The sequence below is a fragment of the Rhinoderma darwinii genome, chromosome 9 (assembly GCF_050947455.1).
Source record: "Rhinoderma darwinii isolate aRhiDar2 chromosome 9, aRhiDar2.hap1, whole genome shotgun sequence".
Lineage (NCBI taxonomy): Eukaryota > Metazoa > Chordata > Amphibia > Anura > Rhinodermatidae > Rhinoderma > Rhinoderma darwinii.
In genome coordinates this window covers 5,123,424-5,139,048 of record NC_134695.1, presented here as the reverse complement: position 1 = coordinate 5,139,048, position 15,625 = coordinate 5,123,424, and the positions used below count along the sequence as shown (strand labels likewise).

At 42.4% G+C, this 15,625-nt stretch overlaps 1 protein-coding gene across 2 annotated transcripts in view; it reads left to right on the top strand.

Annotated features, from left to right (window-relative positions):
• The window catches only part of LOC142660564 (uncharacterized), a 37,578-nt gene that overhangs the window by 17,769 nt on the left and 4,184 nt on the right, over positions 1–15,625 (top strand). The window lies entirely within an intron of this gene.

Genomic DNA, 15,625 nt, shown 5'->3' with positions numbered 1-15,625 from the left:
AGCATCTCTATAAAGCTTGTCAGCAGAGTGAAGCATGAAGTCCTCTAGAAATTTCCTGGTAGATGACTGCGTTGACTCTGGACTTGATATAACGCAGTGGACCAACACCAGCAGATGACATGGCTCCCCAAACTATCACTGACTGTGGCAACTTCACACTGGACCGCAAGCAACTTAGATTGAGTGCCTCTCCGCTCTTCCTCCAGACTCTGGGACCTTGGAAATTTTAGAGCACTTCATGCTTCCATCTGCTGACCAGCTTTATGGCGATGCAGATTTCATTTTCCAGCAGGACTTGGCACCTGCCCACACTGCAAAAAGTACCAATACCTGGTTTAATAACCACAGTTTCACTGTGCTTGAATGGCCAGCAAACTCGCCTGACCTAAACCCCATAGAGAATCTATGGGGTATTGTTAAGAGGAAGATGAGAGGCACCAGACCAAACAATGCAGACGACTTGAAGGCTGCTATCAAAGCAACCTGGGCTTCCATAGCACCTCAGCAGTGCCACAGACTGATCGCCTCCATGCCACGCCGCATTGATGCAGTAATTCATGCAAAAGCAAAACCCCTGAAGTATTGAGGGCATTGGCTTATATAATAGTCAAATTTTCTGAGACACTAAATTTTGGGTTTTCATTAACTGTTCGCCATAATCCTCAACATCAAAAGAAAAAAATGCTGTAAATAGATCACTCTGTGTGTAATGAATCTATATAATCTGAGTTTGACTTTTTGAATTGAATTACCGAAATAAACTAACTTTTTGATGATATTCTAATTAATTGAGAAGGACTACTATATATTTATTGAAGTCGGAAAGTTTTTCACATTTTATGTTGAGGCCTTGTCTCCCCCCCCCCCCCCCCCCCCATCATTCTGCACTCAATAGCCCATAATCACAAAGTGGAAATAGAATGTTAGTAATGTGTGCTAATTTATTGAAAAGGAAAAACAAAAATATGGCATTAACATAAGTTTTCAGACCCATTACAAAGTATATAGTTGAAGCTCCTTTGGCAGCGATAGCGGCCTCCAGTCTTCTTGGGTATGATGCCACAAGGTTTGCACACCTGAAATTGGGGATTTTCTGCCATTGTTCTCTGCAGATCCTCAAGCTCTATCAGATTAGATGGGGACTGTCGGTGGACAGCAATTATCAGATCTCTCCAGAGATTTTCAATTGGTTTCAAGTCAGGGCCCTGGTTGGGCCACTCAAGGACATTGTTGTCTTTGCTGTTTGCATAGGTTCGTTGTCTTGTTGGAAGGTGAACCTTCGGCCCAGTCTGAGTTCCAGAGCATGCTGGATCAGGTTTTCATCAAGACTATCTCTGTACTTTGCTCCATTCATCTTTACCTCAACCCTGACCAGCCTCCATGTGCCAGCCGCTGAAAAACACCCCCACCGCATGATGCTGCCACCACCATGCTTCACTGTAGGGATGGTATTGGGCAGGTGATGAGCAGTGCCTGGTTTCCTCCAGACATGATGCTTGAGGCCAAAAAGTTCAATCTTCGTTTTATCAGATCACAGAATCTTGTTCGTTACAGGTGCTTTTTTTTTTTTTATATCTTTAGGTGCTTTTTTTGCAAACTCCATGCGGACTTTCTTGTGTCTTTCACTGAGGAGAGGCTTCTTTCTGGCCACTCTGCCATAAAGCCCAGATTGGTGGAGTGCTGCACTGATGGTTGACCTTCTGAAAGATTCTCCCATCTGCAAACAGGATCTTTGAAGCTCAGCCAGCGTGACCATTGGGTTCTTGGTCATCTCTCTCTTACCAAGGACCATCTCCCCCCCGATTACTTAGTTTGGTGGGGCGGCCAGCTCTTGGAAGAGAACTGTTTGTTCCGAACTTCTAACGTTTAAGCATTATGGAGGCCACTGTGCTCTTGGGAACTTTCAGTGAAGCAGAATTTTTATTTTTTTTGTACCCTTCTCCAGATCTGTGCCACACCATCCTGTCTCTGAGCTCTTCAGGTGGTTCTTTCCTCCTCATGGCTTGATTTTTTTTTGCTCTAATATGCATTGTCAGCTGTGAGACCTTTTATATAGACAGGGGTGTGACTTTCCAAATCCTGTCCAATCAAATGGATTTACCACAGGTAGACTCCAATCAAGGTGTAGAAACATTTCAAAGATTATCTAGAGAAATTGCAGGCACCCAGAGGTAAATTTCAAGGGTCATAGCAAAGGGTCTAAATATTTTTTTTGTCCATGCAAAATTTGAGTTTTTTTCATTTTTAATAAATTTGCAAAAATGTTTAAAATTCAGTTTTTACTTTGTCATTATGGATTATAGAGTGCAGAATGATGTGGAAAAGCTTGAATATTTTTTTTATTTAGCAGAAGTTCTCAACATAACAAAATGTGAAAAAAGTGAAAGGGTCTGAAGACTTTCCGAATGCACTGTATATACAAGGGTGAGTCAAAAGGGACCGAGACATCTAGGAGCAAATTTGTAGGAGGGAATCTTTTAGGCGGATATTTTTTAAAGATAACCAGACCTTAACTCCGGGAAGGAACTGGTGAGACGGCCTTCTCTTCATATCGGCATACTTCTTCATGCAATTCACCGCATGCAGGATCGCAAATTTGTATTTTGTGCCATATCTGAAGAAAACTCCCATGAGAAATATTGGCTGCAGGAACATGGGATGAAACAGGTACATAAAATGGGACCTGTGCATGTTAGCTGTACACGATGAAAAATGGAGAGGACGCAGTAGATTGACTCGTGATTATTATAAGCGAACTCGGCCCATCGAAGGAGATGTACCCAGTTGTCATATACCCAGTTGACGTGTTGAGCAGCTACGAAATGGTGAAGATAATTTTGGTGAAGATAAAATGGTAAAGATAAAAAGTATTTGGTTAATTCTTTCAACTTGGCTCTTGAATTGCGGGTGGTATGCGGACGAGAAGTCCAGTTTCACATCCAGAAGCTTGCACAGGGCTCTCCAGAGTTTGGAAAAGAATTGCACGCCCCGGTCAGATACTGTGGAGGGGTAATCCGTGCAGAGGGAAAACATGCCTGGTCAGGCAAAGGAACAAAATGTACCGTTTTGGAAAAAATGGTCCACAATAGCCCAAACTGTGGAGCATCCATCAGAAAGGGGAAGATCTGTAATTAAATACATGGCTATGTGTTGTCAAGGATAGTTTGGCACTGCCAGGGTTTGGAGCAGACCTGCAGGCTTGGAGTGAGCATTTTTATTTTGAGCACACTTGGTATACGATGAGACATAGTCCGCAACATCTTTGGGCAACGTGGGCCACCAGTAGTGGCGAGAGAGTCCCGAGTCTTACGAATACCTGAATGACCTGCCAACTTGGAATTATGACCCCAGATGAGCATTTTCTTCCTGTCAACAGGACGGACAAAAATTTTCCGAGGAGGAATGTCTTTAATCTGCAGAGTGCTAAAATGAATAATACCATAAGGGTCCATAATATGCTGAGGATTCTCTTCAGCGTCTTCCGTCGTAAAGTGACCATCTGGCTTGATGAGGGTTCAGGCATTGTGTAGACTGTAAGTAAGTGAGATTGTTGTGATCAGTGTAGATAATTGGATGAGCAGACCCCTCTAGCAAATGCCTCCACTCTTCTAATGTGTTGCACAATGGAAAAAGCTGAGGGATCAACGGCGCTCCTCCGAGGCTATGCGTGAAGTGAAATGGTGTAGGTTGCCGGCTGCCACCCACTGCAGTCCCTCGGTAATAATTCTTTAGTACCGGGGACAGGGTATGTAGAAGATAAATGAGCAGTATAGTATCGGTGCCAGGCTCAGCAGGACAAGGAACGAGGCCAGGTAAGTTTGATCAAGGTGATCTTTAATTCAAACGACGACTCGTTTCTGGACCGGACTGGTCCCTTCGTCAGGTCGGTTAACTGCGTCGTCGTTTGAATTAAAGATCACCTTGATCAAACTTACCTGGCCTCGTTCCTTGTCCTGCTGAGCCTGGCTCCGATACCCGTTACTACACTGCTCTTTTCCTGCTCATTTATCTTCTCCACTAAGGCTGACTTGATTGCAAGTTACTCACGGTCCCCAATGGAATAGTTTCTTTCTGCTGCAGAGTTTTGAGAAGAAACCACAGGAGACCTCCTTAACCTTGGGTTTTCTTTGAAAGAGCAGTGCTCCAGCACCAATGGAAGAAGTGTCAACCTCCAATGAGAACTTCCGAGAAACATCACGGTGGTGAAGAACGGAGGCAGAAGTGAAGACCCTCTTGAGATTAGTGAATGCCGACTCTAAGACGGATCTTTCTTTTTCTCGATCCATCTGAAGTCCATGATCGGAAACTATATAGCCCATGGAAGGGCAAGAATTTCCTTTTAGAATACACACCTTTCTAATTTAGCGTAGCGGTTATTCCCCCTTAACCGCGACAGGACTTGGCGAACGTGCTTCCGGTGGGTAGTCCGATGTGGTAAATAGATCAAGATGTCGTACAAATACACCACCAGACATACAGTAGATCCCCGAATATGTTGTTCACGAATTCATGAAACACAGCTGGAGCTTTATTAGCCCAAATGCAAAGTTTCGGCTCAATGTCCTAGAGCCTAAACGAGAAAGGCTCTAGGACATTGAGACGGAACGTTGCATTTGGGGCTAATAAAGCTCTTTCTTTTCTAAACACCTACTACTGGATGTGCTGCCTATTTTGTGTTTCTATATAAGTTTGGGGATGATAGTCAAATTCCTGGGATCTGCAGCCAATATCTGTCACCAGTGCTGCTAGAACCTTGGATTGAAGATATATTCGAAGTGACCGGCTCTGGTGTTTAAATGCAGTTTTCCATTTGCCCGCTGTGCAGGTATGGGTCAAGTTCTAAGCCCCTCGTAGATCCAGCTTTAATCTTGGCCCCATGTATTTGGTCGAAGAGCCTCTGGAGATCAGCAGTAATGGGTACTTGTTTTTGACCGTGATTTGGTTCAAACCACAATAATCGATACAAGGCGGGAGGGAGCCATCCTTATATCAACAAAGAAGAAACCGGCTCTAGCAGGAGAAGTCGACCCTCTCAATGTTCTCCTTGACGTATGTGGACATGGCCTGGGTCATGTGCAGAGAGGATATACCTGTCCTCGAGGAGGTGAAGTCCTGGGGAGCAAGTCAACTAGACAATCGCAAGAACGATGCGGAGACAGTCTCGGCCCTCCTTCTTGCTAAACACGTCAGCATAACAGGCATAATGTGGAGGCAGATCAGGAAGAAACTGAAATACAGGAGTTCAGACAGGTTGAAACTGGGACAGACAATTATGCAGATTCCCCACTGGAGAATTTCTCCTGAGTTTCAGTGAAGTATCGGAGCATGTTTATGAAGACAGGGAAGTCACAGCAGGATTGGGATAATAGTCTCAGGAAGAACATAGACTATCTGTTCAGTGGGAAGAGCTCTCACTTGCAACTTCAATGGTTCGGTAGTGGAGATAATTGGATCTGGCAACGGATGTCCATTCATTGAAGCCATTGCTAGGGGTTTCTTTAAAGGAGTAGTAGGCAAATTGAGACAACACGCTACGTTTAGATGTTTAAAATTTTCCGGCTGCTCCCGAATCCAGATAAGTTGGATCCGGATGAGATGTTCCACCTGTGCAGATCAGGACTGTACTTGAAAGTCTAGGAGAGAATTTTGCAGAGGTCATAGATTCACCTAGGGTAGTCTCTCCTATCAACCCTAGGCGCTGGAGTTTCCTGGCTTCTGAGGACGCTGACTCACGTAATGACCCTTCCACAGTACATGCAGAGATTAGCAGCACGTCTATGCTGCCTCTCTTGCTTATTCAGAGGTCGCAGCAGAAGGAGTTAACGGGTTTCCTAAAATTGGGTGCCAGCCTACAGGACTTTCTCTCTAGAAGGACCTACCGGGAGCACTCACGGAACCTCATGTCAATGCGTGTAGCCAGAGTAATCAGGACATTCAGGGTAGAGGGAAGATCACGACCTACCAATTCATCCCTGACTCTACTGGCTAATCCCTGACAGAAGATTGCCACCATGGTCTCGTTCCTAGCGAGCTCTGCTGCCAAGAGACGGAATTGTATGGCGTACTCTCCTGCCGTCGAACCTTCTTGGCAAAGTGACAGAAGTGAAGCAGCGGCTGACTAAGTACAGCCTTGTTCCTCGAACACAGTGCGGAACGTGTCTATGAGGAGCTGCAGATTCGACGACTCTGGTCCCATACGTTCCCAATTGGGATTTGCTCATGCCAGGGCCTTGCCAGACAACAGGGAGACAATGAAGGCTACTTTGGTCGAACCCAATGGAAACAGATGTGCATGCAGTTTGAAATGTATTTTTCATTGGTTATGAAAGCCCCGACAGGTTTTCGCTTCTCCATTCATAACTGGGTGGAAGTAGCAATAAAATTCTGTCTCGGGAGCTGTGATGGGTTGAGGAGTGGATGAAGCAGCCGCTTGTGGGGTTGCCAGACGTGTATCAGGAGCAATGTCCAGGCGCGTGGCAATGGTATTGAGTGCTTGTAGAAGATTATCCTGGCGTAAACTGAGGTCTCGTATGTCCACCTGCATGCCTTGTCTGCAGTCTTGGGTTGATCAGCGGGGTCCAGGGCCTGAGCAAACACTCACGTCCACGGGGAATGTAGACTTACTGGGCTATTTTAAGTAATGAAGTAGCTGCTGGCCAGACAAATATGACAGTCACTGGTCAATGGTACCTTGATGGCAGACTAGTGCCAGATTACTGGAAGCTGGCTTGTGCTGCTCAATCGGAAGCTGGCTTGTGCTGGATTATTGGAAGCTGAACTGTTCACAGACTCTGGAATCGTCACCGACATGGATTCTAGACTCGTCACAGACACGGATACAGGATTTTACACTGGACTCCAGATACAGGACTAGACATGCATTCTGTATAGTCAGACACAGGTTACAGGGAATTGAATACGGAACCTTTGCAGACTAACTCTGGGTTAGAACTAACATTGCTCAGGTACTAAGGAAGTGGGCAGAGTTCCTTAAATGGTCCAAGATCGGCTGAGGGTAATATTCCTGGTGAGCGCTCTGGCCCTTTAAATGTGGGGACGAGCGTGTGCACTCTTTGGGCATAGACCGGGAGTGGAGGAAAAATCCCTGGGCAGGGAGACGCTGGCGATGTGGATAAACAAGCTGGCGGCAGGTGGAATGAATGAGACCCGCAGCCGCTGGCGGTACATACATAATGTATAAAAAAAAAAATATTTTTATTGTGCAAAATTAGTAAAACATAAAAAAATAAACTCTACATGTTTGGTATAGCCATCATCGTACCAACCCATAGAATAAAGGTAACATTATTTATGTAGCATGGTAAGGGACGCAAAATCCCCAAAAAACAATGGCGGAATTTATGGTTCTTTTTTTTATTCTCCCCAGAAAAAGTTAATAAATAAGTTATATGTACCCAAACACGGTGCAATTAAAGATACAACTCATCCCACAAAAATCAATCGCGCCCGCAGCATCTAAGCCATTAGTATGATGGCCCCCAGGTTTCCCGTCTTTGTACATCTACGAAGCCCTGCCAGAGGCAGGACTTAATAGGTGTCAGTCAGAATCCCCATATACTGCAATACACAGGCATTGCAGTATATCTTGTTAGCTGTCCAACGGTCGCTGGTTTAAGTCCCCTAGGTGGACTAGTAAAAAAATGTTAACAGTTAAGGAGAACCTGTCACCTACCCAAAAAACTGAAGCGGACACCTCCGTTAGATTGCAGACGTCTCACAGATTCTGACACTTTTTTTTTTTTTTTTTTTTCTTTCTTCTTGTATTCCCCCACCGTTGCTAAGATATCGGTGCCGTTACTTTTGGTGCCTGATATGCAAATTAGGCCTTTGACTGCCACGTGGGCTGGAAACACCAGTCACTTGATAAGGGGCAACCGCCCACTTGTCAGTCAAAGCCCTTATTTGCATATTGGACACCAGAACGAACGGCCCCAATATCTCAGGAACGGTGGGGGCTAGATGAAAAAAATAAAAAGCATCAGAATCTGTGAGATGCCTGCAATCTTAGTAAGATGTATAACTGCAGTTTTTTGTGTAGGTGATGGGTTCTCTTTAAACCCTTCCCGCCGCAGCACTCTTTCAGATTTTCATTTTCGTTTTTTTCCTTCCAAAAGCCATAACGTCTTTATTTTTCTGTTGATTTTATAGTACTATGAGGGCTTGATTTTTGCGGGACGAGTTGTAGTTTTTCGTAGCACCATTTATTTTGCCATATAATGTACTGAGAAACGGGGGGAAAAATAATTTGCGTGACGTTTTTACAGAATTCACTGTGCAATTAAAACATGTTAACTTTATTCTGTGGGTCAATGCGATTACGACGATACTAAATATATATAGTTTTTTTTCTATATTTTACTACTTTTACAAGTAAAAACCTAAGTGTAAAAAAAAAAAATTCCGAGAGCCGTAACTTTTTTTTTTTTTTTTTTTTTCCGTCGATTAAGTGGTATGAGGGCTTATTTTTTGCAGGATAAGCTGTAGTTTTTAATAATACCATTTTGGTGTACATGCTACGGTTTGATCACTTTTTATTTTAATTTTTTTGTGGGAGATTAGGTGACCAAAAATAGAGGAGATAGAGATTTATTTATTTTTTACGGTGTTCACCGTGCGGGTTAAATAATATATTTTAATAGTTCTGACTTTTACGGACGCTTCGATACTAATTATGTTTATTTTTTTTTACTATGCTCTAGGGGGGGAAATGGGAAAAGGGTTTTTTTTTTTAACTTTACATTTTTTATTTTATTTTTTTACACAAAAAAACCCTTTTATCTCTCTTTTTTTTTTTTTTTTTTTTTAAATTATTATTCCCCCTAGGGGACTTAAAACAGGGCTTAATAGGTGCACAAAGATGGCGGACCTGGCAGCCATAGCAACTATCACCCCGCCCCCCCCCCCCGCGATTGAGTTGCGGGGGGCGCGATGAGCTGCTAGAGGGGGTCGCCCCCTCTTTCTAACTATTTAAACTATTTAAATGCCACTCGTTACTCTGAAGTGTCGGCTGTAACAAACAGCCAACACCCGCATCGTATGGAGCGTGTTCACTCCGTGAGCACGTTCCATACTTCCCCGACTTTGACGTATGGATACGTCAAATGTCGGGAAGGGGTTAAATAAAGTTTTTTTTGTGTTTTTTTTTTTTTTTATATCTAAAAAAATAATTTGAAAAAACAAAACCTTTCCCCATTCTCCCCCAAATACAATGCAAAAAAAGTAACATAACTAGAATTGGCGCGCACGTAATAGTCTGTACTATCACAATATAACATTGTTTAACACGCAGGGTGAACGCCATAAAAATAAAAACGCCAGAATCATTTTTTTAGTCCCCTCATCTCCCACAAAAAATGAAGTAAAAAGTGATCAAAAAACCTCATGTACCCCAAAATTCTAACAAAAGAAACTACAGCTCGCCCTGCAAAAAATAAGCCCTCATACCACTCAATCGATGGAAAAATAAAAAAAGTTTATGCCTCTCAGACTATGGTGACACAAAACAAATTTTATTTTTAACAATTAGCTTTTTCCTTGTAAAAGTAGTAAAACATAAAAAAAAAACAACGTATAATTTGGTATCATGGTAATTGTATTGAAAAGTTAACATGTCGTTTTTACCGCACAGTGAATGCCGTGAAAACGAAACCACTTAAAAAATGGCAGAATCCAGTTTTTTCCCATTCTAACCCAGAAATAATTTTTCCCCAGTGTAATAGTACATTATATGGTACAATAAATGGTGTCATAAAAATCTACAACTTATCCCGCAAAAATCAAGCCCTCATACTGCTTTATCGACGAAAAATAAAAATGGCTTTTGCAAAATGGGGAGGAAAAGTCAAAAATTAAAATCTGAAAATTGACTGCAGTGGGAAGGGGCTAAAGGGGTGTTTCCATCTCAGACTTTTATGGCATATCTATAGAATATAGATTTTTACTACGCTGTTTCCGGAAATCCTATAGAAGCTCTGTAGCTCCTGTGTTCCGGAAATAATGTAGCTTCGTGTGCTACGCTGTTTACGGTATTCCAATTCACATATATGGGCGTACTGGAAACAGCGTAGCAAAATGTGGTTGGCTCCTTCAGGGAAATCCAGCCAGCTTGTAAGGCATTGGCCAGAGCCCAGCGACAGCCAGCAGGATGGCGGACAAGGGGCCCAGATCTAGAGATGGATGCTGGGCCCAGAAGTGAGTCTCACACCTTTCAGATATTTATGGCATATCCTGTGGATATGTTATAAATGTCAGAGATGGCAATACTCCTTTAAGGCCAAAAAAGGTCATTAAAGCAGAGGCGTGGCTAGGTTCTCCTTCACCTGGGGCAAAGATTGTTTGGAGCCCCCCTTAACTTCTTTCCTGACATCTCCTTCCCCCTCGCCATGTTTGTTATCTTTGCCAATCAATGAGGTGTCTTTTTTTTTTTTTTTTTTTTTATTTTCAGAATATTGAATTAAAAGAAAATAAAATAAAGAGGTCAGTGTGCCTAACTAAAACAGATTGTAGAACGGAGGTTAATGAGACTATATGGTGACATAATATTCAGTCCCCCTTGTAGATAGTGCCACACAACCCCCTTTGTAGATAGTGCCACACAACCCCCCTTGTAGATAGGACATACAGCCCCCAAAGAAAAAAAAAATTGTACTCGCCTAGCCCTGTTCCCGCGATGAATGGAGCAGCTGCACAGGCTCCTCAGCAGCCTATGAGACGAGATCCTTGCGTAGTCCGACATGATCCATTAATGTCCATCATTTGCTGTTTATCTAGATACCACAGCAAAAACTTGTGGTCTGCTTAACCCCTTAGTGACCAGCCCATTTTAGGCCCTAATGACCAAGCTATTTCATTCGTTTTTCTATAGTCTCATTCAAAGAGCTATAACTTTTTAATTTTTTTCGTCTATATAGCTGTATGAGGACTTGTTTTTTGCGGGATTAGTTGTACTTTTTAATAGCACCATTTTTGGTTACATATAATTTTTTTATTAACTTTTTTTTGGGGGGGGATTATAAAAAAAAAACTGAAATTCCACCATTGTTCTATGCATTTTTAAATTGACGCCGTTCACTGTGCGGCGTAAATAACATTTTACCTTTATTCTATGGGTCGGTAGGATTACGGCGATACCACATATGTAGAGGTTTTTTATGTTTTACGACTTTTGCACAATAAAAACACTTTTGAACTAAAATTATTTGTTTTTGCATCGTTGCTTTCCAAGAGCCGTAACTTTTTTATTTTTCCATCAATGTAGTGATTTTTTTCGACTTTTTTGCGGGACGAAATGTAGTTTTGATTGGCATTGTTTTGGGGTGCATGGGACTTATTGATTCATTTTTATTATGACTTTTTTGGGGGGCAATGGAAAAAAATTGCAATTTCGCCATTGTTTTTTGCGTTTTTTTTTACGGTGTTCACCTTGCGGTTTAAATTACATTAACTTTATTAATGGAGTCATTACGATCGCGGCGATACCATATATGTGTACTTTTATATTTTTTTTACACTTTTACTAAATAAAACCACTTTTTATGGAAAAAAATGTTTGTTTGTTTTTTTACTGTACTTTTTATTAATAATCTTTATTTCACATTGGTGACTTATTTTATTAGTCCCACTAGGGGACTTTACTGTGCGATCTTCCGATCGCTGCTATAATGCTTTGGTATACTTTGTATACCAGAGCATTATTGCCTGTCAGGGTAAATCTGACAGGCAATCTGTTAGGACGTGCCTCCGGCGCGTCCTAACAGGCATATGTCCAGGGCAGACCTGTGGGCTTCTATCAAGCCCCCGGCTGCCATGACACCCCATCGGAGACCCGCGATTGCATTCGCGGGCCGCCGATGGTTGACAGTGGGAGCTCACTCCCTCTGTAAACAAAGTTAAATGCCGCGGTCGCTATTGACTGCGGCATTTAACGGGTTAAACGGCCGCGATCGAAGTAAACTTCGATCGCGGGCGTTGGAGCAGGAGCTCAGCGGTCATCAGACAGCTGAGCCCCGGCTCCAGCCTGCACGGGAGACCCGTGCAGGACTTAGACTAGGCCAACGTGAAAAGGCGTCGGCCTAGCCTAAGGCCCCTTAGTGACGAACGTTAAAAGGCGTATTGGTGGTCACTAAGGGGTTAAAGAGGCTCTGTCATCAGATTTCTAAGTGCCCTATCTCCTGCATAATCTGATCTACGCTGTAATAACTATTTTTCAAAATAAAAATCGGTATCCTTTTTGAGCAAGTTATGAACCATTTTAGATTTATGCTAATTAGTTTCTTAACCCCTACCCGTCATCCGCCGTGTATATATACGGCGCACGCCGGGTGGGGGAATATGGAGCGGGTCCGCTCCATAGAGCGAGTGTGTCGGCTGTGTGTTACAGCCGACACTTCCGGATTACGAGCGGGATCCCGTTTTAGCGCGATCCCGCTTGTTTAACCCGTTAAATGCCGCTTTCAATAGAGATCGCGGCTTTTAAATTACTAAAAACAGGGGGGCGACCCCCTGTAACGTCCCAACGGCCCCCCCACGGTGAGATCGGGGGGAGTCGTTGGTTGACACGTCTGCCTGGGGGCCTGACTAAGTCCCCCAGGTCCGCTATCTTTGTACTCCTATGAAGCTCTGCCTCTGGCAGGGCTTCATAGGAGACTGTCAGAATCACGATATACTGTAATACATTAGTATTGCAGTATATCGTGCAAGCGATCTAACGATTTCTGGTTGAAGTCCCCTAGGGGGACTAATAAAAAAAAAAGTAAAAATAATTTTACGTTTTTTTTTTGTGTGTAAAAAAATTAATAATTAAAAGTTAAAAAAAAAAACCTTTTCCCATTTTCCCCCTAGAGCATAGTAAAAAATTAAATAAACAAACCTAATTGGTATCGTCGCGTCCGTAAAAGTCTGAACGATCACAATATATCGTTATTTAAGCTGCACGGTGAACGCCGTAAAAACAAACAAACCGGAAAACGCCAGAATCTCTATTTTTTTGTTCACCTGATCGGCCACAAAAATGAAATAAAAAGTGATCAAACCGTCGCATGTACACCAAAATGGTATTATTAAAAACTACAGCTTATCCCGCAAAAAATAAGCCCTTATACCACTTAATCGTCGGAAAAATAAAACCGTTACGGCTCTCGGAATTTGGCGAAACAAAATAAATTGTCTTTTTTACACTTCGGTTTTTACTTGTAAAAGTAGTAAAATATAGAAAAAACTACATATATTTGGTATCGGCGTAATCGTATTGACCCATAGAATAAAATTGACATGTTGTTTTAATTGCACAGTGAATTCCGTAAAAATGGCGCGCAAAAAACTATGGAGGAATCGGTGTTTTTTTCATTTTCTACCCCACAAATAATTTTTTCCCCCATTTCCTAGTACATTATATGGCACAATAAATGGTGCTACGAAAAACTACAACTCGTCCCGCAAAAATCAAGCCTCATAGTACTATATCGACAGAAAAATAAAAGCGTTATGGCTTTTGGAAGGCCGGGAGGAAACAATGAAAATCTGAAAAAGGGCTGCAGCGTGAAAGGGTTAATAGACAACGGCGTTTTTGAACTTTTTACCAACTGGGCATTTTAAAGAGAAGTGTATGACACTGACCAATCAGTGACCAATCAGCGTCATACACTTCTCATCATTCCAGCCCTGCTTCTTTCAATACACACAGTGTAATCTCTCTGTGAATGACAGCACAGCGTGATCTCGTGAGATCACGCTGTGCTGTCACTTACTTACACATTAACTTTACCGAAGTGTCTTGAGAGTAAATAGACATTGCCTGCAGTTAGGATGCGATGTCTATTCATACTCCCGACACTTCGGTAAAGTTTCTGTGGGACTTACTCACACAGCACAGTGTGATCTCACTGTGAATGACAGCACAGCGTGATCTCGCGAGATCACGCTCTGTGTGCAGTGAAAGAAGCTGGGCTGGAACGATGAGAGGTGTATGACGCTGATTGGTCAGCGTCATACACTTCTCTTTACAACGCCCAGTTGATAAAAATGTAAACGCCCGGTTGTCTATTAAGAAACTAATTTAGCATAAATCCAAAATTGTTCATAACTTGCTCAAAACTGATCGTTTTTCAAAATAAAAACTTCTGTTATCTACATTACAGCGCCAATCAGATTATGTAGGAGATAGGGCATTTATAATCTGGTGACGGAGCCTCTTTAGGACCGGCCTATTATAAGTCTCTAGGGTGAATCATTGCGAGAGCCATAACTTTTTTTTTTTTTTTTTCCCGTCAAGTAACGGGCTTGTTTTTTGTGGGACGAGTCATATATATATTTTTTTTTAAAGAGAACTATTTTGGGGTACATATAAATTATTGATTTACATTTTATTAGCTGTTTTGGGGAGGAAGAATGTGAAAAAACAGGAATTCTCTAAACATCTTACATAAATTATTTTGTAAAAAAAAGAAACCACATATATGGTATTGGTGTGATCATAACAACCAGAACAGGCAAATGAGACCAGTGGTGCAATAACTTGCACAGCCGCTACGAATGTAATGATTAGCACAAGTACGAACGAAAAGGAAAAGTATGTGACCAATAAAATGGCTGTGGCTTCAAACTGCTGGGGGCGGGGGGAGCTGGGAGTCGGACCATCACTGATCTAATATTGATGGACTGTCCTAAGGAGGGACCATGAATTTCAAAAACTCTAGGATACACATTTTGTCGTCCACAATTCATGATAAAATTGCAGCGTTACCGCGACACAAGCTTAGTTTTTTCCTACAGGAAACAAGGTTCAAGTCAACATTGCATCCATCGCAAAAAGTCCAACCCAGTCGGATTCAACATTTGGTTGTTATGATTGGAAGGTTGTTCACTGCCTTGTTTATAATAGGAAAACATTGAGGTTGCAGTAATAGCAATTTTATCTCGATTTACAGATATTCAAATGTCCCTGTGTAGCCCTAGTTAATTTCTAATAAATTATTGGCCTATGAAGGGTGTCTTTATAAAACAGTTACTACTTACCTGACAGCAAGACAAGCAGCAAAAAATAAAAAATTGCGCTTTCAGTAAACAGCAGCAATAAATGCACGTACTTATGGTGCAGTAGTGGTTCAGCTCTCTGCCTTGCCTTTGCCGCCCTATGTGAGTGTACCCTTAAAGGCTATGTATGCCTTTTTGCAAAATTTCTTTTTTTTTTTTTAAATGAAATCAATGTTATGTGTTTTCAAGCAACTTTATAGAGGACCTGTCACTGGGTCCTGCAAAGTGAGTTAGTAGTCTCACCTAATAGCTGCTGTGTCTAAGAGTCCAGCGGTGTTTGTCCTGTACTTAGGGGTCCCCCTGTTGCTGAGCTATGGACCCCTTTTTATTTAGCGATTGGTAGGGAAATGAGCCGCTGGCTAGCAAAGTGGGCATGGGCGGAGCGATCACTGAGCCGCTGACCTTTCAGCGTGAGGCTGATACACAGCGATACCTATCACTGGAGGTGCTCGTCTAGATAATGCTGCATTCCATAAATGTCAGATCGATGCGGGTCCCACCCGCAGTGTGTTACCGCGGACACGTCAGATTCCCGACTATGAAGGAGAAAACAGCGTAGCTTGCTGAGCTACAC